At 39.7% G+C, this 25,176-nt stretch overlaps 2 long non-coding RNA genes across 3 annotated transcripts in view; one reads left to right on the top strand and one right to left on the bottom strand.

Annotated features, from left to right (window-relative positions):
• The window catches only part of LOC111750065 (uncharacterized), a 62,551-nt gene extending 55,388 nt beyond the window's left edge, over positions 1–7,163 (top strand). Inside the window, exon 3 of the long non-coding RNA XR_002785197.2 lies at positions 1,523–7,163. This is a non-coding gene — a long non-coding RNA (uncharacterized LOC111750065). The remainder of the gene's footprint in view (positions 1–1,522) is intronic.
• Positions 1–10,138, bottom strand: part of LOC135227619 (uncharacterized) — a 30,090-nt gene extending 19,952 nt beyond the window's left edge. Inside the window, exons 1-2 of one of the 2 annotated variants that reach the window (XR_010317791.1) lie at positions 8,831–10,138; positions 3,412–3,514 (exon numbers count right to left, since the gene is read on the bottom strand). This is a non-coding gene — a long non-coding RNA (uncharacterized LOC135227619). Of the gene's footprint in view, positions 1–3,411 lie in introns of both variants that reach the window. The other variant, XR_010317790.1, reaches the window with a different exon arrangement.
• Positions 10,139–25,176: the final 15,038 nt, after the last annotated feature.

Below are 25,176 nucleotides of genomic sequence, written 5' to 3'. Positions count from 1 at the left end.
TTTAATCATTAGCTGATACTTCAAAGTGAAATATACTTAATTATTAAAAAAAAAAAAAAAAAAAATTTTTTTTTTTTTTATTACAGAATTACATAGAATAGAGCCTCTATTTGTAAATTCTCTTTAGGAAATAAAGTATTATTCAATCCTTTGACTAATCTAAAACAAAGTAAGAAATAATTACCTATGAGATTTCTTCAAATGCTAACCAAAAATTTTGTTTGTGTTTTAATCCTGGTTAAAGACAAAGTGACAGATTGTCTGTAATTTCTCAATCCAGACATCTTTTTTTATTTTCCCCAGGATTCGTCACTATTTGGAAAACTATAGTTTTCCTTTTCTATTCTGTTCTCAAAACAAACCTCTCCTAGACCTTTTCTGGTAGCTATTACTTTCAAGCTTGGAGTCCCTGAGCGACACAAATGGTCAAGCTCTGGTCGACTAACCGAAAAGTTGGCAGTTCAAATCCACTCAGGGGCACCTCGGAAGTAAGGCCTGGAAATCTGCTTCTACAAAGTCAAAGCCTTGAAAACTTTATGGAGCAATTCTACACTGCACACTTAGGGTCGCCACAAGTCAGAATCTACTCGATGGCAACTAATAACACTTTCAAGTCCAAATCCACTTTCCATCCAATATGTTTCTCTTTTGCTCCATAAGCCTCTTATGACAGGGATATCACCTAAGAGTCTTTAGATGTGACTATAAACCCACTGCCGTCAAGTTGATTCCAACTCATAGCGACCCTACAGGACAGAGTAGAACTGCACCACGGGGTTTCCAAGGGTTTAATCTTTAGGGAAGCAGACTGCCCTATCTCTGTCCTGCAGAGCAGCTGGTAAGTTCAAACTGCTGACTTTTGTTTCGCAGCTGAGCACTTCTCACTGCCCTACCAGGGCCCCTTGTAATGTGATTATAACGGAAGCCAAAATACCCAGTATTTTTTCTGAAGGAATAAGAAAGCCTTTTTTATCCAAATTTGGAAATAGCTCTTCTTCAAAGGGCTTGTAAAGTACCTGAGGCCCTGAAGCTGTATGTTCCTGCTCAGCCCTGTGTCTTCCTACAGCCTAATAAATACTGCAGTGACACAAGGGAACAATGTAGAATGAGTTTGTTGGTTCTTTTTCTGTGCTAAATACCTGTCAATGAATATTTCAAGGACTCTGCACAGAAGGTTTGCATCCCACTTGCAATCAGTTTATTTTTCACTTGTTCTCAAAGGACAATGGACCTCTCTGAGAGGTCCCACGCAGCACTTCTATTTTGAGGGCCAGTCTACCTGAACCATGCCAATACAGAGATACTATTTGTAAAGCAATGGACTGGATATTTCTAGGGTTATTAAATGGTTTTTAATCATCATGACTTTTAAAGTGAATTAATTTCAAGTAACTCAGATGTGTTGTATCTGAGACTATTTCCACATTCATTAAAATTGATTCTCTCTCTGACTCAGATTTTTACTTGTTTTTTTCCACCTGAAGCCAACCTTTTGGACTCAATGAATTTCCTTTATTTTCAGAAACTTTGCTGTAATCAAGAATTGCCTGTTCTGCTTCCGGCATTGAGCTTCCATGAGGTGGTGTATAACACATGCTCTGCATTCGTCTACCTAAATCAGGTTTAAAGCTGGGGCCTGAAACTTGTATCAAAATTCCAAATGCTGGTTTTCCCCAGAGGAAGGACTAAGGTTCACAAAGTCAGGGAGATTGAAAAGAGGGAGGCGAGGAATAGGAAACAGTGTGAATCCAAGAGGAAGGTCAAAAGGCTCCTTCTCCTGAGAGCTCCAAGCTTTAGTCCAACAATTTCCTGGACATGTGGGTAGAGTTAACTGAAAAGTGAAATAAAAAAATATTTCTTATGCCTCTTACTCTTCCTTTATAAGTGCTTCTATATTTAAAGCCTTCACAGAGTAATGATAAGGACAAGAACTATCAAACAAACGAACACTGATTTTCACACAGCCCACATTAGAATACAATTTAAGAAAACAGAAAATTATCCTGGATTATGAAACGTTATGATTTCTGAACTTTCCTGGGGCTTAATTATGGTAAAAAAAAGACATGGTGGAGATGTCTTACGCCCTCGTCTAACTTCACAAGGGGAAGGAGAACCATTATCAACATCAACAGCCCAAGGCTGATTCCTATGAGGCAGAGGTCAGACATCATCAGCCGTCCCTCCCACAGTAATCTCTACTTCTCTGCTGGGTTCAATAATTCATTGCAATGGCAACACAGAACTCACAGACCTTACTCACAGTTACGGAATTTATTCGGGAAGTAAAAGGTTACAATTCAGGATCAGGAAGGACTTAGGATATAGTTCTTCCATCAAGACAGCCTCTGCTCAGCAATGTCCGCTCTCTCTGTCTGGCCCTTGGCCTCTCAGTCTGGCCTCTGCCCTGCTCAAGCAAGTGTTACAAAGCTCTTTATTTCCTCCAGTAAGTGCCCAGAGGCACCCAACTCCGCCAGCAAGCCTTAACCCAAAGGCACTTAACTTTATCACTCCTTGGGCCAGAAAGCTCACTGTGATGTCTCCTGCCAGTCTCCTGGTTCTGCTGTCTCTGCTACCATTTCTCTGCTTCTTACTGTCTTGCTGTTTCCAGTATTATAGCTCTCTTTCTCTGTCTCCTGGGTCTAGGAAGGTCTCAGTGCAGGGATCCCAGGTCCAAAGGACACTCTCCGCTCCCGTCTCTTCTTCTTGGTGGTAGTCAGATCCCCTTCTGCTCCGGGATTAACTCTCTTTTAAGCCTAACAGGATGGCAATACTGACCAATCCCCTCGTTAGGGTTCCATACACTTTATTTCATGGTCGCACCCCCACAAGGGTGCCAAGCACCTTATTGACATTATTAGCAAGTTATCCAATCTCTTTGGTGGGCCACAAGCACCTAATTTGCATAGTCTCATCCAGTCATTTGGTAGGGGTTAAAAGACTATGGCTAGAAGAGCAATATTAAGTAATTTTCTACACAGCAATTATTTTAATAGCAGCTTTATTGAGATATAATTCTCATATCATAAAATTTACCCTTTGAAAACACACAAATCAGTGGCTTTTAGGATATTCAAAGAATTGTATAATCCTCACTACTAAGCTTAGAACATTTTCATCACCCCCAAAAGAAACCCCATACCCATTAGCAGTCTCTCCCTATCCCCCACTACCCCTTGATCCCTGGAAATCACTTATCTACTATCTGTCTCTATATGTTTGCCTATTCTAAACATTTCGTATATATGGAAACATACAATATTTGGTCTTCTTCCACTTGGCATAATGTTTCCAAGATTCACCCATGTTGTAGCATATATAAATACTGCATTCCTTTTTACTGTCAAATTTTTAAACTGAAAAGATCAAGTTCAATAGTCCAATAAATCCTATTTGCTGGATGTTTATTACCTGGAGAAGCCTTTTTGTATTAGCTTGATGTGATTCACTCCATTTCTGGGCTTGACTAAAGAACAACTTGGTAAGTATAATTCCACTCCTGCCAGGGCTCTGGCTGAAAACAAAACGCAAGCACAAATTGAGTAATTTGAGGAGACAACTTATGGCGCAGCAGTTGAGAGCCCAGCTGCTAACCAAAAGGCCAGCAGTTTGAATCCACCAGCTGCTCCTTGGAAACCCTATGGGGCAGTTCTACTCTGTCCTATAGGGTGGCTATGAGTTGGAATTGACTCCACGACAATGGCTTGGTTTTTTTGGTACTAAAAGGACTATTCAGGAAATTGTGGGCAGAATGTGGATTCTACATGATAGTGCAGGATCTAACAAGTAGAAGGAACAGCGGGCTCCTATGGACCTCCAGGCCTGAGGGGCAATGAAGGAAGCAGTGTCTATATCCCAGAGAGAGAAAGAGAGCTGTGTGGAGAGGGCTACCTGACAGGAGCGGGATGATAGGCGAGAGATAACCTTAGAGGGCCAGGAAGTTAGGGAGCCTGGCAGAACTCTCCACTTAAGAGCAGCTGCAGTAGGACAGGAAGGGAAACTGGGCTGAGTGGGTACTTCCTGGTGACCCACGTGTCCAGAGAGAAAGTACTACAGAGGGATCAGAGTGACGAGTGAGCCAGTGAGGTGAGTGTGTGGTTCCATTCCTCCCCAGTGACATCTCTAAATCTTCAGTAAAGTTACAGAGACCATGAGATACTTGGCGAGAAGATCTTCTTTTACTTTTTTTAAATTAAAAACTAGAATAAGGTTAAACTTAGAAAGTGGGTTTGAATGCAGAGATACAAAAAAGAGAAAATAGTGTCAAAAACTCATAGAAAAATCATGGAGAGGGCTTTATTTTTTCCTGACCCATGCAAATCCTCAGAGGGTAGGGACAGAAGTTGGGAGGAGGGCTTGAGTAACGTCCAGGGGACCTGGATACATTTATATCCAGAAACAAAGAACCAAACATTTTAGACGGCTCTCTCACGCTTCTTTAGTTAAAGGAAATTTAAAATGCGTGTGCCATTATTTCTCGTTCAATATTATAAGTTTTTTCTCTTGTTTAGTTATTATTGCAATAGTGACTATTGTTATTATCGTTTAGTTTGTACTGCAATAACATTGCTTTTCCCCTTTCATTGCAAATGAACAGTATCACAGCAATATTATAGATTAAATATGCTTTGTTTGTTATTTTGAAAACTAACCATCACTTGTATAATTTCTGTTACGACCTGCATTTCGATCCCGAATAACAGGCTTTAAAACAAACTTGTGTAATGTACCTGTGTGTGAGCTGGAGACTGTTGGTCTTAACTGCTGAGTCTAAGCAAACTGCCAGGATGAGATAGTCAGGAGAGAAGGAAGTGGGGGGAACAAAGAAACGAGCTTCTTTTTATAGGGAGAAAAAGACATACAGAGTGGTAGGAATATTTGGGTAGTGCTGACCAGAACGGAAATTTATTGTATTGAAAGAAGGCAACATATTAGATTAAAAACATGTTGTCAGTGAGACAGTGAGACAGGACTCGCTGGAACAGGATCAGTTGGGCCCTTTCCCCTGCCTCCCCAGCACAAAGGCTGGGAAAAAGACAAGCAGGCCAGAGAGTGGACTAAACAACCTGGTACAACCATAAACCACCTCCTGGAGAGTAGAACAGAACACACAGGCCCTGTGGGCAAACTGTTCTGCCTGAGGGGTGGTATGAACGGAAATGTTCCAAGATGTTGCAAATAAACTGTTTATACCGTTCTTGCAGGACTCCACAGGTACAGAATGTGTGCAAAAGAAGTAAAAACAACCACTGTTTGTCCTTCCCGTGCCTGCCAAAGGGGGTGATGTGACAAAGGGGAACCAGTGAGCCTGCGTCACATTCCATAATGAGTTATGTCAAGGAGAACAAAAGGACTTCCCTTTTGAAGACGAAATCCTGCGCAGTCACCTGCATTTGGGTTTCCTAAGCCCTTCTCAGAAATCTCCACCTCCCTCCCCCCATCCGCCACCAGAACCTCATGAATAAACATCAAAACCCATCCTCCCCTCCTTGCTGAAACCCGTAAATACTTGGTTCATGGGCAAATCAGTAAGACAGTCTCTCTGGAGGTTCTAGCCCTTACTGTCTCATTTTGCTAGCTGCTGGCAAAGTAAATTCGCTTGTGTGACTCCAGGTTGCCTCAATAGTCTTACTGGGCTGCAAGAATCTGGTTGGGTTCAACTGAGGAAGGAGTCCTCAGTAACATCAGGAGTTCTGAAGAATATATATTTTCCAGCAAGGCGTTGAGACAGAGAAACTAGATAAAGAGAAATTGGTTGCAGAATGTTCACATTCTTGGGATCAACCAAAGTGAAGCAAGCCAAGTTCACAGTTGAAGTTAGTCCAAATGGAGAGAGGTTCCAGCTAAATTCATGGTGCCATCAGCACCATTCTAATCTTAATGATTTTGTAATAAGTAAGGCCACATGCAGATAAAATAAGCAGTACTTAGGAGTGGGGAGGCATTTGTGCAGGGAGGGGGGTGGAGAAGGCTGAGGTCAGGAGGGAAGACACTGCTCTGTGATCAATACAGAAGAGAGCTTGGCTTGAGTGGTACAGCTTCTCATGCTGCAGTGTGCACGCACATCACCTGGGGATCTTGTTAAAATGCAGATTCTAGCTCAGTAGGTCTGGGGAAGGGCCTGGGATTCTGCATTTCTAAAAGGCTCCCAGTTGACATCAACATTGTTGGTCCATAGTTCACATAACAGAACCCTTGCCTCTCCTTCTGGCATGGGTACTCCAAGTGTAGATAAACTATATATTCATGAGTCCATGTCACCTGTTCTACCAGGTAGAATTGGTGCCTAGTAAGAAGCTCCAGGAATGGGCAACAGTAGAAGTCATTCTCACTTTTGTGAATTGGCTTGACTAGTCCTGTGGTCACTTGCAATCTTGACCAGTTTCTCTACCCTTGCTTCCATTAAATCTATTCAAATGCGCTAGGAAAAGTAGAAGGAGGGGTCAGTGGAAAGATTATTTATTAAGTAAAAAAATAATTTTACCTGGATTATGAAGAAGACACAGAGTATGATGTTGTTAAGAGTACAAAGCTTTATCAGAGCTTTCCAGTCTTAAGAAGCTTATGATGTAGTGCAGGGGTTCTTATCTCGAGAAAAGGGAAACCTATAGCTCTGTATCACTAATCTCTAACTGAAATTTAGCACTTCCTTGCATTATAAAATTAGGCTACACCATGGTATTAGCAGAAAACCTGGTGGTTTAGTGGTTCAGTGCTACAGCTGCTAACCAAAAGGTTGGCAGTTCAAATCCAGCAGGCGCTCCTTAGAACCTTATAGGGCAGTTTACTCTGTCCTATAGGGTAGCTATGAGTCAAAATTCACTCAACAGCAATGGGTTTGGTTTTCTGGTTTATGATATTAGCAAAATATACAACTTCATCATCACTAGAAATCGCATTTCAAACTACATTATTGTTGTAAATATCTCTATATATCATTTATGTTCATCTTTGAAATTATACTCATTATTATACTGCCACTAGGTTTCACATGGAAACCCTGGTGGCATAGTGGTTAAGAAGTACCGCTGGTAACCAAAAGGTTGGCAGTTTGAATCCATCAGGCGCTTCTTGGAAACTGTATGGGGCAGTTCTATTCTGTCCTGTAGGGTCACTACCAGTTGGAATCGACTCGATGGCAACAGGTTTACGGGTTTTTTTTTTTTTTTACTAGGTTTCCCATGATCCCAGTCTTTCTGCCACAAATGCTCCTGTGATGTAAGCCAGCTAACTACTTGGAAATTCTGAATCTCATATTGGTCAGCCAGCTAAGCATGAGGCCATGTGTAATGCATTGGTGACCCCAACATCTACATTTTTCCCCTATGTTCCCCATCTACAATTTCTTATTAGTCAGTATGTGGAAGGAGGTGAGTCAAAGACCAATCCACAGTTTACTATTCTTATTATACTTAAGCTACAACAACCTTCAGTCAGTCCATGCCCAGAAAAGGAAAAAAAAACAAAAAACAAAAAAAACCTAGACTCATAGAATAATGCATGTTTGAAGAGTTCATTACTATCTGAAAACACTTTCTCATACATGTTAATTAATGATTAGGACTACTTTGAAGCTATTTTCTCCAATTTTCACAGGAAACTGAAACTCTGAGACATGAAGTTCTTGCTCTCCATGTGCAGAGTTACAAATGGTGAATCTGGCACTTCAAGGCATCTAGTTCATTTATTCATTCAACAATGGTATATTAGTACCTACCACAGGCCAGGAACCATTCTACACAATGGGAATACAACAGTAACAAAACAGAAAAAACAAACAGAACAAAAAATGGCCACCTTCATGGAGCTTATATTCTAGTGAGCAATATTTCCTCTACTATAGACCTCTCAAATACAAATAAAACCAGTAAGAAAGCAGGAGATAGGAGAATATAAACATTTAATGACTTTTTCCAAGTACCTAAGTTAACTAAATAATACTTTTTTTTTTTTTTCTGACACAGCAGGGCAACTGTAGTTTATTGCTTTTCTCATTCAAAGTATCATGCTTTATAACATTGTGTCACTTTGGTCCTTTCAAAACAATCCATAGTTATTTGCACAGGAGAGAGCAGAAGACCAGAGTCCGGCTATTCTTATGAGTCCTATGGTCTTAGGTTACCAGGGTGTAATGTTTGCAATGTATTTATCTGAGAGGGCTTACTATTTTGCCATATTGCTTGAAATTATATGTTCTATGGGTACCTTTTTGTGAAATATTTCTTCGGCCACATAAACAATTGGTAACTTTTGCTTTGAAAAATGCCTAGACCAAATAGTTTGCAGTTATGGCCTCAGTTACTACTAATCTCCACATTGGAGCAGAGTGAGAAGTGTTTTCTGAGGAGAATTTTAGCTCTGCCTCTGGCTAATCCCCTCACCCCTCTTTCTGAAAGTTGGGTGGACATTCCGTCAGACACTTGTCTTAGTAAGAGAACTTCACCCCTACCCTCTACCTCTTCTTACTCAGTGATTGGTTAAATATCTACACTTCAGGTTCTTGACCGAAAGGACACCTTCAAACTTCTCCTGTATAGCTCCTCATTAAAAGCTTCATTATGAGAGTTAGGATTTATGAAGAAATGTCTGAGTACATATATCCAGTTCTCCAGTGATTCTAAATGTTTTCTTTGGAACAAGTCAGACAATAATTATAAAAATAACCACCCACCATTGAGTGCATATATTTCATATCACTGTGCAAAGACACTTACCTAATTGTTTACAGCAATGCCATGGGTTGCTATTAATTACCTTCATTTTGCAGAGGAACCATAGTGAGAAGTTATGTACCTGAGGTGTCACAGATAGTAAGAGGAATTGTATTTACCTGAGGCTGTCTGATCCCAAGGTGTTCTGGTGGCTCAGTGGTTAAGTGTTTGGTTGCTAACCAAAAGGTTGGTGAGTCAAATCCACTAACCTGTCTGAGGGAGAAAGATGTAGCAGTCTGCTTCTATGAAGATTCCAAAAACCAAACCAAACGGCTGATTCCTACTCGCAGTAACCCTATAGGACAGAGTAGAACTGCTCCATAGGGTTTCCAAGGCTGTAATCTTTAAGGAAAGCAGATTGCCACATCCTTGTCCCACAGAGTTGCTGGTGGATTCAAACCACCTACTTTTTGTTAGCAGCCGAGTGCTTGACCTCTGTGCCACCACAGTTCCTTCTGTAAAAACTACAGCCTTTGAAACCCTATGGGGAAGTTCTACTCTGTAGGGTCCCTATGAGTCATAATTGACTTATGATCTGATCTCAAAGTGAGTTCTCTTTATCACCATAGCAGTGTCTCTTATCAGAGAACTGCCAGCTTGAATTGTATTGTTTTGGACATTTTTTGAATTACTGAAATGTGCCTTACACATTAGCGTTATATTACCAGATAATATTGCAAAGTGCCTCCCTAAATATCTGTGTTAATGAAGTTTATTGTAAAAATGAGGACCCATTAGAGAAATTATTCTCAGGTTTCTGAGTCAAGAAAGACTGAGATTCACCTGAATAATTGCTTTTCTTTTTATTTCAGAGCGCACTGAATGCCATGTAGTTGATCCTGTTTTCTTCTTTGCTTCGGCCACTAGGAAGCACAGAGATGATTGTTACCAACCTCTAAAACCAAAAGAAAAAAAAAAATCTTTTGTGTCAATTCCAACTCATAACAACTCTATAAGACAGAGAACTGCCCCCATAGAGTTTACAAGAGTGCCTGGTGGATTCAAACTGCTAACGTTTTGGTTAGCAGCCTTAGCATTTAATGACTAAACCACCAAGATTTCCTACCAGCCTCTAAAATCTAGCAACTATAAATCTGCATTTCTGTGTTTTGCCCTAATTCTCTCATCTATTTATTTTAATTTTTCATTGTACATACATTTTTTAAGCCTACACACATCCTTTGTGAAGTAGACAGACTCTATACCAAGTATGTAAATACAGCACATTCAACACGATTCTAGTTAATTTATTTGGCAAGAATTTATTTAATGATTATTATATTACAAGAACTATTCTAGGTACCGAATATATACTGAAACCTCCAAATACATAAACAATAACATCATCCATGTATTATGCTAATATTTAAAATACAATTTCTTATTCTACTAGCCAAACAGTGTTTGGTCAAAAAAATAAAACTAAGAATCATAGAAACATCCTGACTCGTATTCTGTTCTCTTGTGCTACTATACACAATAGCCTTTTAATCTATATTTTTAACTAATACATTATTGAATATTGTCAGATGGAACAGCTTAATGCATGAGACATCAGATAGATTACAACCAAGATACATTCATGAAAGCAACTACAGTGGATCACAGCACCAATAAATTTTCTGGAACATTTTACAGACATTAATTAATCCTCAGAACTTTATTTCTCAGCTGAGTAATATACCAGCACCTGTAGCCTGAGAAAGGTGATGAATTAGACTTTCTATAACTCTTTTCACTAGATTAGAACTCCAAAGGAAGCCAGAGTAACTTGTTATGACTACTAAGCTATCCTACAGACAAAAGAACAAACAAATTGAGATTTGGTCAAGATTACCTATAACAGACAGGTTTAATCCAGTTTTGTTATCATAGCACAGAGTTTATCTCACTCATTGCATGGTCTGGCTGCCTTCAAGAAGGTAAATCAATTATTAAGCAGTTTCTGTAAAGCTACTTAAGTCCACGCTTTTTCTTTCCACTCCAAAAGCAACAATGTATACAAATGCATTCAGAGGGGTACGCAATTAAATCTTCAACTGATTTGAATTATTGCCTATACTAAATGAGTTTGGACCCCTGGTGGCATAATGGTTAAGGGCTCACCTACTATCCAAAAGGTCAGCAGTTCAAATCCACCAGGTGCTCCTTGGAAACCCTATGGGGCAGTTCTACTCTGTCCTGTAGGGTCACTATGAGTTGAATTGACTCAAAGGCAGCAGGGTTTATAGTATGATTTTAGGATTTCTTTCCTCAGCTAACTTTTTTTCCCTACAAATGGAAAAAATAGGTGTTTTAAACTTTTTGTCTTTTTACTTGTAAAACACATATTTTAATGTTTCTGCGCCATAGGAACTATTAGCCACTGTACCATGAATACAGACCACTCTAATTAACAGACTTCTTGCTTGATTTTTCATAGTTATTTCCAGAGAAGATGGTTTTGTCAAAGTGAAACAGTCCCTAAAAAGACATTAAGTCAAACTTTAGACCTAAAACTAGAACAATGAAAATAATAAGCTTATGTTAAAATTGTTGATCCTCATGGAGTATATTTCCAATCATTCTAGACATGATCTAACTTCACCTCAGAACGCCTGCCATAGCACTTCAGATTTGCTTCTTTATATTAAGATGAAATCTGTGAAATGCTTACAAGAGGAGCCTAATTTTGAATAATTTTTTTTCTGCAGAACAGAATTCAGTCTCAAAGTTATCAAATATTAAATTATGATCCTGCTTAGATTCTGCTTAAGGTAGAAATTTTTAATTGAATCATTGGTACAACTCTTTCTGATGACAAGTGCAGAGTAAAAGAATTATTATTATCACAGTTAATGCGTATACCATTTAGGGTGATTTCTGCCGTGGGTCACCGAAAATCCTTTCCAAATGGACTTAAACAGTAAAGAGGGTTGACTGGCTCAGGTCATTCATGGGGTCTGCAGGCACAGGTGACTTCAAAGTGTCTATTCCATTTTTCTGTGACTCCCTCAGCTTCATCCTGCTCTATATTTTGGCTTTGTCTCAGACAAGCAGCTCTCATGTAGACAAAATGGCTTTAACTTTCCAGACCTCACATTTGTGCAGCACGATATCCAGGAAAAGAGCACCTATTTCAGTAGATCACACTGAGGAGAACAAGCAAACCTTCCACAAGAACTGCTGTCACATTTCATTGGTTTGAAATGGACCACCTGTGCATAGTAGAGTCAATTCTTGTGGGTAGAGAAATACCACACACTGACTGATTTAGACCTGGGTTACTTATGCCAATCACTGTGACCGGAGGACAGCACCGCCCCCAAATGGCTTCAGCCAGTCATGGCTCACCACTGGACCTGGTAGAGAGGGGCATCCCACCCAGACCAAAAGGCTGTTAATGGGGCAGGAGCAGAATGGATGCCAAGGAGACAACAACAGTGACCACTTCAATCTCCGAACTTCTTTATGAGTGTTGTTTTTGTTTTTTTTCCCTCCCTACTTCATTCACAGGAAAGAGGGCATGATATAAAACTCAAGCATACAAAAAAGCAGTTGAAAAATTTCTTACAGATAAAACCCATTGCCGTCGAGTTGATTCCAACCGATAGTGACCCTATAGGACACAGTAGAACTTTCCATAGGGTTTCCAAAGCTGTAGTCTTTGGGGAAGTAGGCTGCCACATCTTTCTCCCATCTGGCTAGTGGGTTTGAACCTCTGACCTTTCAGTTAATAGCCAAGTGCTTAATCACTATGCCACCAGGGCTCCTTTTGTTATGGATGGATAGAGGCCTAAAAATTAAGGTGAATTATTCCTCAAAACTGTCAAGGTCATCAGAAACAAAGTTTGAGAAACTGTTACAGTCAAGGGGAGCCTAAGGACACTTGATTGAATGTAATGTGGACGGCACAACGGTTAAGCGCTTGGCTGCAAACCAAAAGATTGGAGGTTTGACTCCATCCAGAGGCACCTGGGAAGAAAGGTCTAATGATCTGCTTCCCAAAAACCAGCCACTGAAGCCCCTGTGGAGCCCCTGAAGTCACGCACTTTGTCTCCTGGCTAATGATAACACCCAGGTTCAATCTCTCATGTGCTTTGAGATAAGCTCCTTCCACCAGGAAAAAGCTGTTCTCAAAATCTCTATCATCACTTCAGCAGGAGGAGGGACAGAGAGTCTGGGGGAGATGACTGAAGCCAAGCAAAGCTGGAATTCAGGAAACAGCTGTTTCCAATGTGGGAACAGCAGATTTGGTGGGCTTACAGGTGTTCAGACACAGGGTCTCACTCGCTCACTGTTATGGGGTGAATTGTGTCTTCCAAAAAGCTATGCTGAAGTCCTAATCCCCTGTACCTGTGAATATGACCTTGTTTGGAAATAGATTCTTTGCAGGTGTAATTGAGTTATGACGAGATCATACTAGATTAGGGTGGGCCCTAATCCAATGATTGGTATCCTTATAAGAAGGCCATGTAAAGACACAGAGACAGACACAGGGGAGAAGCCCACATGATGATGGATGTAGAGACTGAAGTGATGTGTCTACAACCAAGGACTGATAGCAACCACCAGAAGCTGGAAGAGTCGAGGAAAGATCCTCCCCCAGAGCCTTCAGTGGGAGCATGGCCCAGCCAACACCTAGATTTCAGGTTTGTAGTCTCCAGAATCGACAGCACTGGGTCTAGATTAGTCTCCAGAACTGTGAGAGAATAAACTTGTGCTGTTTTCAGCCACTCAGCTTGTGATAATTTGTTATGGCAGCCTAGGACACTCATATACTCAACAACAACCTCATGAAACAGGCAGAGAAGGCATGACCCCTGTTAAAGATGAGGAAACTGAGGCTCTGAGCGTGGAGCTACGTTAAATGGGACCAGTGGTAGGCTGGCTGGACAGAAAGCATTTCATGACTGAGAACAGGGCCTCCCAAGTAACCAGAAAGATATGACCCTTCCAGGGCCTCAGACCTCAGCTTCCAACTTCCTGCTGTTGCTTCACCCTCCACAGCGTTAGCCACCAAGTTCAGTGCTTCAAACTGCTGGAATAAACCAGGCCCAGAATGCCTCTCATCAACACCACACAACAGAGCCTCATTTGCACTTTTTAAAATGTTGAGTAAAAGTGAACAATAAAACCCAGTGATTTCACTCTCATACAGGAAGCCCAAGTCAGTCCAGACTCACACGATTTTATTTTCAATTGACATTATTAAATGCAATGTCATCATTCTCAAGTGACATTGAAAATGGAAAACAAGTGAACAAAAAAGAAAGGAAGAAAACTCTGTAGAGCATAGCTCTACGCGTACACGAATGGGGGCACCATGCGTCAGAATCAACTTGATGGCAACTGGTGGTTATCCTGGATGGGATCCTGAGAGAAAAAAAGGTGAAACTCCAGAAATATGAATAAAGTGTGGATTTTACTTAATAACAATGTTAATTCATTAATTGTGATAAATGTACCACTGTTGTTGTACAAAGGTGCTGCTAGATGTTGTTAGTAGACTCCAACTCATAGTGACCCCACGTGACAAAGTAGAACTGCCCTATAGGGATTTCTTGGCTGTATTCCTTATGGAAGCAGATCTCTAGGGTTTCCTCCTGCAAGCTGCTAAGTGGGTTCAAACCCCTCAGTTACCAGCTGGGCTCCTTTAAATGTATTGAACAGATGTAATTTTTTTTTTTTAAGAGGTTAGTAAGGAGAAAGTGGGAAGTCTCTGCACTGCCTTTGCAATTTTTCTCTCAATATAAAACTATTCTAAAATTTAAAACTTAATTAGAAAAAAGATTAAAGTGAGTCACTACTTCCCAATCATGAGGTTCTATCTCTATAAATGGCCCAAAGACTGAAATTTACTTGAATTCTAGATAAAGATAAATGTGACTTTGATTTTAGCATTTTCTCACTAGTTCTTAAGAGAAACTTTGCTCTCAAGACTTTACTGGCTCTCAGGCTGACTTTTATTTGGGGAAAATCAGCAGGCACAAGGATTCCCACCTCCTTACTAACTTCCTGTGAGGCAGCTGTTTCTCAGTGATGTCACTGTGTGACCATCCAAGCGCAGACAGGCTGCTTGGCAAGCTGGAACCCTTCCTCTGGCACAGAGCTGGGTAATATATTCTTGTCATGAGCATAGAGACAAAGAGACCTGCTGAGCCAGCAACTCCTCGTCTTCAACAGCACTGGCAAATAGAAAGAATAGATACGTTGAAGAATGCGTCTGGACAAATAAGTAAGCTTAGTCTTGCTCTCTCCTTTTTTAAAATTTTATTGTATTTAGGTGAAAGTTCACAGCACAAATTATTTTTCATTCAAATATTTTATGCATAAATAGTTTTATGACATTAGTTGCAATCCTTGCAATGTGTCAGCATTCTCCCCCTTTCCCTTTCCACCCTGGGTTCTCAGTGTCCATTCATTCAGTTTTCCTGTCCCTTCCTGTCTTCTCATCTTTGCTTCTGGGTAGGTATTGCCCATTTGGTCTCATATACTTGTCTGAGCTAAGTAGCACATTCCTTCTGTGTGTTATGGTTTGTTTAATCCGAAACCAAAAAGCAAACCTATCACTCTTGAGTCAATTCTGACTCATAGTGGCCCTATAGGACAGAATAGAACTGCCCCACAGGGTTTCCAAGGAGCAGCTGGTGGATTCGAACTGCCGACCTTTTGGTTAGCAGCCAAGCTCTTAACCACTGCACCACCAGGGCTTGTTTTATAGGCCTGTCTAAGCTTTGGCTGGAAGGTGGACTTTGGGAGTGGCTTCAGTTCTAAGTTAAAAGGCTATCCGGGGTTATAGTCTCAGGGGTTCCTCCAGTCACTGCCAGACCAGTAAGTCTGGTCTTTGTGTGTGTGTGTGTGAATTTGAAATTTGTCGGACATTTTTCTCTTGCTCTGCCAGTCAGAGAGGAAGGTGGTGGTAGCCGGGTGCCACCTAGTTCTTCTGGGTAAGCTTAGTCTCGAGTCCATAGAAGTAAGTAATTTCCGGTATAGAAGCAGAATCAGTTGTGCCACTAAATTTTATTTCTTTTAGTGACTGTTGGAAAAAGCAATACTAGTATCTAATCATCTAGTGAAAGTACTATAGTACCTCTCAGAAAAAAAGAAAGATGTCTTATTTAACCAAAATAGTAGATTTAGGACTTTGCCCACAGGAGTCAATCATTAGCTATTTAGTGTGAGAAGCTGTTCTTTCAAAACAATAAAATTCACAGTGCCCTTTATTTGACCTTCTTCATTCTAAGTCTCTTAAAATTGAGCTCTAACAAATCCTGTCAGCTTCACAAAGAACACCTCATACCCAAACAATCAAATTCCTTTCAGTAATCTCTCTTGACTAAGGCAGAGCTCTAGGCTCTGTCCGATTTGGCGTATGCTATAATAATCTAGGGAAATATGCCCTGTAGAGTTCCACTGACTGGAGACAGAATCTGTTCATTCACTCAGTCAATCAATGAGTTAGGGAAAGGAGGGAATAGGAAGAGAAGAAGAAAAGGAGGAAAGGCGGGAGGGGGAAAGATTTATCCATTGATAGCCAATTAATGGAAATCCTGGTGGTATAGTGGTTAAGAGCTACCAAAAGGTCAGCAGTTTGATTCCACCAGGTGCTCCTTGAAAACTGTACAGGGCAGTTATACTCTGTCCTCTGGGGTCACTATGGGTCAGAATTAATTATACAGCAATGGGTTTTTTTGTTTTTTTTTTTTCACCAATTAATGCTGCTACCCAAGGCTTTTTCTTGGTCATGATTTGTGTAGTGAGAATGAAAGGGGTAAAAGTGAGAAAGGAGTGGAGGTGAAATGTGAAGGTAGAGGAAACCCTGCCCAAGAGCTCTCTACCACCGCACTCCTTAGATCTCAGGATCGTGCTTAATCCTCGACCACCTCACCTTCAAGCCTATGTTCATTACCACACCTTTAAACTGGATCCCTTATCCTAGGCTCCCTAAGGTGTGGCTCCAAACCCAAAATCATACCCATTGCCCTCAGGTCGGTTTTGATTCATGGTACCCCATGTGTTACAGAGTAGAACTGCTTCCTAAGGTTTTCTTGGCTGTAATCCTTAAAGAAGCAGGTTGTCAGGCATTTCTTACACTGTACTGATGAGTGGGTTCAAACTGCTAACCTTTAGGTTAGTAGCCAAGAACAAACCGTTTATGCCCACAGGGCCTAGGTATAACTCCAGAGGGTCTCTAGTACTACATACAGTGGCCTGTAGAATTAATTATTTCATTCATTTATTCATTCACTGAAAAAGTTTTTGTTGTGGTTGTGTGCCATCAAGTTGATTCCGGCTCATATCGATTCTATAAGACAGAGTGGAACTGCCGCATACTACTAGCTAAAAGGTTGGCAGTTCGAACCCTCCCGAGTGCCCCAGAGGACAGCCCTTGAAAACCCTATTGAGAAGTTCTACTCTGCACACACGGGGTTGCAATAAGTCAGAACTGACTCGATGGCAACTAACAACAACAATGCTCTGAGCTATGGGATATAAACTCAAACAAAGCACTTGCTCTTGTGGGGCTTATATATTAACAGGAGAACACATGTAATCTACAAAGAAGTGAGCAAGAGAATATCAAGTATAGATTGTACAATATATACAAAAAAATTAAAACACAAAAATGGAATAGCAGAGTGGCCAGAGGGCTAATAAATATTGGGTGTCAGAGAAGGTCTAACAGTTCAAGTGAGTCCTAGTTATCAAGCAGTACAGTTAGTGACTTCTTCTTACATACTTTGGACATGTTATCAGGAGGGACCAGTCCCTGGAGAAGGACATCACATTTGGTAAATTAGAGGGTCAACAAAAAAGAGGAAGACCCTCGACGAGATGGATTGGCATAGTGGTTGCAACAAAGGGCTCAAACATAGCAACAATTGTAAGGATGGAACAGGACCGGGCAGTGTTTCCTTCTGCAGTACATAGGGTCACTTTGAGTTGGAACTGACTTGATGGCACCTAACAACAACAACATACTTAGTGGCATTTTCTGTAGTTTGAAACACAAGAAAGAGCCATCTTGATAAATTTAGAGAGAAGGGCATTCTAAGTGAGAAACCAGCTAATGTAAATGTCCTAAGATTGGAACAAATCCAGGATATTCAAGAATTTCAAGGAAGACTAGCGTGATCAGAGCATAGAGAGCCAGGGGAAAGTGATGTTAGACACGGTCTGAGAGGAAGGCCAAGGACACACCACAGAGGGCATTCTGAAATAGAGGGAGGCATTTGAATTTTACTTCTATGATAAAAAGAAGCCATTGAGTTAGAGTATTGCAGTACTCTAGCACTGAAATCCTCTAGCGTTATCAGTACACATTGCAAACATGTTACATGTTAGAGGGGTCTGTGGACTTTTCTGAAGTATTAGCACCAGGTAAAATGAGTCTTTGGGTGGTGCAAGCAGTTAAGTGCTGGGCTACTAACCAAATGGTTAGCAGGTCAAACCCACCCAGAGGTACCTCGGAAGAAAGATCTGGTGATCTGCTTCTGAGAGGTCACAGCCATAAAAACTCTACTCTGACATACATGGCATCACCATGAGTCGGAATTGACTTGACAGCAACTTGTTTGGCTTTTTGTTGGTTACCACCCTGTAAAAGATTATTTCCATGAGAAAATGCTTTCTGAATTCCAAGAAAAAAAAAATTGGCACAATTTCTTCAAACCTGATCATTTGTAACATAGACTGGGGCCTTTCTCTGATATGACGAGGGCATTGTCCCAGTACTGCATCACTGTTTACTTTTAGTCCTCATGATAAATTGGGAAAGTGGAAGACCTCAGGATATTTTAATCTTCTAGACCGATTATCTTTCTCTTCCAAGCACATCCAGCTTTGCCACTAGCAGAACGCACTAGACGGTCATTGCATTATCTGGTGCTGGGTCTACAGTTAAGTCTAGTTCAATTTGTTTTGAAAAGTTTTCTAATATAAAGGAGAAAAATTAATTCACACTATCCTCTCCTCAGTTTTAATTAAAGCCGGCTCACACCTTGATTTTTTCCATAAGCCCCTTCTACTTAAAAAAACAACAGGAATAAATCATCACTGCTTGGAAAATTCCATTAGTGATCAAAACATGAAATGCAATTACCGTTTTAAGTTATTTGTAAAAATTGTTCTCTGGAGGTATCAATTATTTAATTTTTAGGAGTACATTCCTTCTTCTAGATAAAAGATCACTCTTTCGTATATGGCATGGACCATATCAAATAATTTGAAACAAGTTAGGGTTTAAAAAATATACAAATGTAAAATGGTGCCTTTCAGTAAGTTAAAAGCTCACTTGGTGCTACCAAAGACTTATTTTCCTTTCAAGCAACTGACTCAGAAAGAAAAAGGCAGTTTCTATTCATCCTCTCAAGTTGAATCCGGTTAGGACCTTACTGAAAATTACTTTCCACAAGAAGAAATTTTTGTATTTTCGTAGGATAATGCAACACAAACTTGTCATGTGAATTCCACAGGCCCACAAATTCAGAGGCTAAATAGACTGATCAAGTTTAAAATAAATTTGTCTATGGAGAAAAAAATAGTGATTTAATACAATTAAGATATTACTTTTTACTTACAGATGTTCATCAGACACAACATTATTATAATATTTTCAAAATACTATAGATTGCAGAAAACCCCAAACATACCCCAAAGTAGAGGAAATAGCATAGCGAACCTCCGTACGGCCAACAGCCAGGTTCAATCGTTATCAGCATTTATCCATTTTGTTTTATTATTCCCCCAATTTGTGACAATATTTTTAAGAGATGAAAATTCGATACACATAAACTGGAAGTTGTTTTGTTAACTACAAGGTCAGCATCTTTCCTAACACTTTATATCTCTTTACAGTTTTCCTATTTTTAATCACAAGTATTAGGTCTAGTCTGAATTTCTTCAGCAAAAAAAAAAAAAAAAAGTGATGCAGTGACTATTTTTTTTAGACTCACATGTCTCAGTGCCTTGTATGAATTTATTAAGTGGTAAATGCTACTCGTTTTGGTCTTTCCTGCTTTTCTGTTCCAGAACTGTAGTAGTGGTGAAGTTGCCAGGAGAACAAAGGAATGAGATAACCGCGGAAAATGACAAAACAGAAACCACCATATTCCTTGGCGAGACTGAGTTTAGACTGTGGTGATGTTAATGATAGGAGAGCAATTTCAAAGTAAGAGAATCAGTGTAAAAGAATATAATTTTCTTTGTATGCTTGTGCCTAATGAGTCATCTCAGATTCATTTCCCCTACAGTAGAACCTAGTCTTATAAATCCCCATCCCTACAGCCATTATTTTACTTAAGGTCTCCATTATTCCCCCATTGTATTTCTCTATTTCCTAAATTGTCTCCCTGCCTCCTCCTGAATCTCCCAAATCCAGTACATTTTCAACACTACTTTCAGTTGGGAAATATTTCTATTAAAACTCATTTATGAGCATGCTGTAATCTTCCAATGGCTTTCTGTTGACTTCTGGATAAAGTCTGTTCATTCTCTTTGGCATGAATTAGGTGGACATTTCAAACCAGACGTCAATTTACCCCTCTGCCTCAGTAATATTTTGAACTTGTTGCATGAACTGGAGGGCCCCTTCCAGGTGTAAACTAACTCATGCCATCTATGTATTCTTCATATTATCTGCTTATTTACGAGCCCTGATGCCTTACCTGTGTGAAGCGATCTTCCTGGGCTCCCATAACTGCAACCTGGTTCTGTTGCGAATGCCTGCTGATGTCTTCATTTCCCAAAGAAACCGAAAACTCCTTGAGGCCACCCACCAAACCCATTGCCACCGAGTGATTTTGACTTCTAGTGACCCCATATGACAGAGTAGAACAGCCCCATAGTGTTTCCAAGGCTATAAATCTTTACATTAGCAGACTGCTGCCGTCTTTCTCCTTCGGAGCAACAGGTGGGATGGAACCACCAACCTTTCAGATAGCAGCCAAGCTCTTAACTACTGTGCCACCAGGACTCCTCCTTTAGGCCACAGTCTGTGTTTTTCCCATTGCCCAGCTTATACTAAATATTCATTAAATATTCATTGAATAAATGATTGGATGCATGAAATGAAACATACACAATACTGCCTTCTCCAAGTAAATAAATTTTCCAAAAAGAAAATGGAAAATTCATCATTTGGAGCCTTGTTGACTCTAGCAAAGTTATGGTAGCAAAGCCCCGCTAATCAAGTATAAGATTCCAGAATCTATTAAAACATTATTTGTTGATATCAGATCCACTTTGTAACAGCATGCCTCCATGTGAGTTAATTTGGTCCTAACCCAATGCAATGTGTAACAGAGAAAAGAAATGAAAAATAGGCCCCTTTAAAGTTCTGGGTGAAAGTGCGATCTTTTCAAATAGTGGCGTTAAAGCACATTATTGCTGTGAAGTCTAAGCCCTGTGCCCACCCACCTCACATGTGTTGGTCTACTTATTAGCAGCAACTTGGGTAGCTCTAGGTTCCCTAAATGAGTTCCGAGGAGATGAGAATGGTTTAGAAGGTGATGAGTCTATTTTTAACCTATAGAAACAATCAGACTTTTCCCAAAAACTGGTAAGCACAGGTTACTTAGGTTTTTGGTGGGATTTATTGATTTCTTGTATGTTATATTTCAGTATCTTATTGCAACTTTAAACATGTATATTCCATACATTGCCCCAAGTCCTTTCAGAAACAAATGGAGCATAAATTTAAAATAAAGAGACAATTATATATATATATATATATATATTTTTTAATATGTATACACACACACCACTAAAGGCTTTTCAAAACTTAAGACGTTTAATATGTTGGTATATTTGTTTCATCTTTATGAGATTAAATGGATTGATTTTGTTATCTGTAGGATGAAGACATTGCTTTATTTTATAAGATATTTAAATTTTATTACCTTAGAGAATGTAACTGACTGCTTCATTTAATAGCTCTGATCTTAACCCAATGCAATGATATACAGAGAAAAAAGAATGAAAAATGGAGCCCCTTTTAAGTTACTGGTGATATTAAAATCCTTTCAAACACATTTAAGAATAATTTGTCTCAAATGTTACAATTCAAGCTACAATTTATTTTTCTTTTCAGAGCTTTGCTATTATTTTCTTTATTATATTCCTTTTTTGCCCTCCCCCCAAAAAACTTTGCATCTGTCTCTGACAATATGTATTTTTAAGAAGGCTGGGGAAGAACTTCCAGCTTTAAAGCACATCTGATTTTGTAGAAGGTCCTCAATTTTTATTTTAAGAATAATAGGAGCAAGTATATGATTCAGATTCAGATTTTTAAAAAAATTATTGAAAAGCTACTACATCCTAGCCACTGTGCTAAGTGCTATCCCGTAACATCTCATCTGATCTTCATAACAATTTGGTGAGGAAGGTATTATTACTGTCTCTATTTTACAGACCAGCAATCGAGACTCAGAGAGATTAAATAAATCTCTTACTGTCACACAAACAGAATGGAAAATGCCTATGATACACTATGACCCTCAACAGGCAGTCAATCAATGCTAGCTGAGCCTGGAACCGCATTCATTACGTTCTAAGATACATTCTGCTGCTTCTCAGCAATTTCAGCTCCTACCGTAGTACATGAGTGAACATGGGTCTTTTCAATCGTTTCAGCTTATTTATGTATTTATTTATTTTTGTAGGTGCTCTGATCGTTTATCTGAACAGGATCTGCAAATTTTTTTTTTAACTTTTTAAGTGTTTGAAGATAGCCTTTCAAATTATATGGTATTATTAGTCCAAAATATTTCCCTCCTTTATTGTTTCACTTAGATAATGAAATTGAGCTGAAACAGTTTGAGATTCTTTTAGTCAATCTGGAAAGCCATCTCCTATGTTTAACCAATACTTATATGTTCTAACATTGAAGTTCAGGTTTGCAAGTGGAAAATTGCCTAGGGTCAAGTTTTATATTTTATTAATCTTTCTCCCAGCAACTTGCACGATGCCTAGTACATCAAAGACATCCAGTAAATGTCAGATACATGAAATGACGGATGAACAATTTCTATGTTGAATGCCACATATACATATAAAACAATTAATTCCTCTCTGAAATGTTTTTGGGGGGGGGTTGAATTCAATCTGGTCTGTTAGAGACAACGTTTAAACTCTGTACTTGCTCACTACGGAAACTTGGTCAAATCATATAACACCCCTAAGCCTCGATTTTCTCCTTTGAAATGGCCCTGAGCTCTATTCGCAGAGTAAATAATGAAGCTGTTGGAAGATAGTTCTCAAAGTTCATAACTGATCATGATTATTTCCTCAGAGAAGAAGAAATTAAGGTCATCTTCTAAGAGCAAGGAGTTAGCATGGAGATGAAAGCTTGAGAAGAGAGATAAGTTTCTTCATTCATTCCGCCTAAAATGACTGAACGTCTGCCATGTGTCAGCTACTGTACTTGTCACCAGAGGTAATCCCACAGACAAAACAGTCATGGCCACCATGCTTATACAGCAAAAAAAGCTCAGCAAAATTTGGAAATGCTGTGGTAGAGAATAGGTAATGGAGGCAAGTTGAGATGAATAAACCGATTGTTAATCAGTACTGAGTTCAAACTCTTAATAAACATGGCCTTTTATGACTTGGATTTTGCTGGCTTACTTGGCTTCATTTTATATCCTCCAACCCTCTACTCTTTCCTTTCCACCTTTCCACCTCTGCCGCCCATGCACTGTACACACTCACACACATATATGCACACACACACAGGCTATGCTACTGCCTTGCTCACTAACTTGCATTTCCCCAAACTCAACTCTCATCAGTATTCTTTGTTTCATGCCTTTGCACATTCCATTGTCTCTGCCTGCAAGTCCCCTACTTCCTTTTATTCACCTGGCAAGCTCCCAATTTCCCCAGTGTACAAATTCAAGTATTATCTTTGTGATTTTAAGCTTTTCCTAACCACAGTACCCTTATCCCGTTCCACTCTGGACTCTAATAACTGGCTGTTGGCTTGCTTGAGAGCAGAGAGTATATGTCTTTCATCTCTCTCCTTCATGCTGAACACAGTAGATGTATACACATTTCTTGGATCAAATGAATACCTAATTCATGTAGAGAAGCATAGTATCCAAGAATATTCACACGGTAAAATGGCCCTGGGGTTGGTTTTCGATATCACTTGCACCTGTTGCCCTGTCCAGGTCTCACACTGCCCTGCAGGATCCTGGCTTCTATCACTGCCATTCCCATCCTCATTCATTATCAAAATAACACCCACTACCAGCCCAGCTTGCTGTCAGATGTTAAGTGTATGTTGTCCACATCCTTCACCACTCAGTAGGAAAATCTTTGGAATGCTGGCATATGTCTTTTGAAGGTTTCTAAGCCCAATCCTAAAGCTGTGTAGTATTTTTCGATTATTCATCTGTCTTACTTTAACCATGTCTCAAAATATATCACACAGAGACTAGAGAAGTCATAAAGTATTGCATCCCATGTAGAGAGATATAAGCCCTTTTGGAAATAAACAACCCTGTTGCTGTCGAGTCGATTCCAACTCACAGTGACCCTATAGGACAGAGTAGTATTGACCCACATGGTTTCCAAGGAGCAGCCGGTGGATTCCAACTGCTGACCTTTTGGTTAGCAGCTGAGCTACCAGAACTTCTTTGGAAATAAACAGAACACGTAAAAATTACAGGAAAGCAAAATCAGCTGAAAGGTTTCATTTTTTGATGCAACCTCTTCAACAGAAAGCATAGATGAACAAGAACTACCTAAAACAGTCATGTATGAATTAAGAGTTATGAATATTAATTTCTACTTTTCTTTTGCAATGGATTGTGATTTTTTTTATTTCTAAAGTCTCTTGCTCATTCATATTTTCACTTGCTACAAAATGGGTAACAATTCAGGGTCTCAGCATATCCACTAAAATTGCACCCTAAAAATAAGAGAATTTATGGGAAAAACAGGGTTGAGGCAGATTGCTTAGAAACTGTGGGACTTTGTAACCAGAGCACTAATAACAAAAATTAACAATCCTAATAAAAATGCCAGCATAGTTAAATCGACATTGGTATTTTTGCCCAGCTGGCCAATCTTTGCAGCCTTAGCCCCTGGGGCTGGTGCTTCTCTTTGAGATAGGACTCCTAAAGGACAGTCTGTCTCTTCTAAGAGACTATTTTCATCAAAATTAAAAATCGAATACACAGTGTAACTTTTTATATTTTTCCATTGTTTTAATACAAGGGAAATGTAGGACAACACGTCCTGCTCTACCACCATGTAACTATGGGACAACACTCCAAATCTGCGTGGTACTCACAGGTTCTATCTGATTTCTGGACAGCCAGAAGGTCATTAGGAAAAGGGCATGAATAACCAACAATGGCTGCTCCGTAGACATCACACCCTTCCGATCAGAGGCTGAACACGTTAGCACACAGGAAATAGCTTTTATTACCTGCAAGAATCAGACAGCAGGCAACAGGAAAAGTTCCATCCTGAGCAA

This window comes from Loxodonta africana, chromosome 14 (assembly GCF_030014295.1).
Source record: "Loxodonta africana isolate mLoxAfr1 chromosome 14, mLoxAfr1.hap2, whole genome shotgun sequence".
In the NCBI taxonomy this organism is placed as follows: domain Eukaryota; kingdom Metazoa; phylum Chordata; class Mammalia; order Proboscidea; family Elephantidae; genus Loxodonta; species Loxodonta africana.
This window is presented reverse-complemented; position numbering and strand designations above follow the sequence as displayed.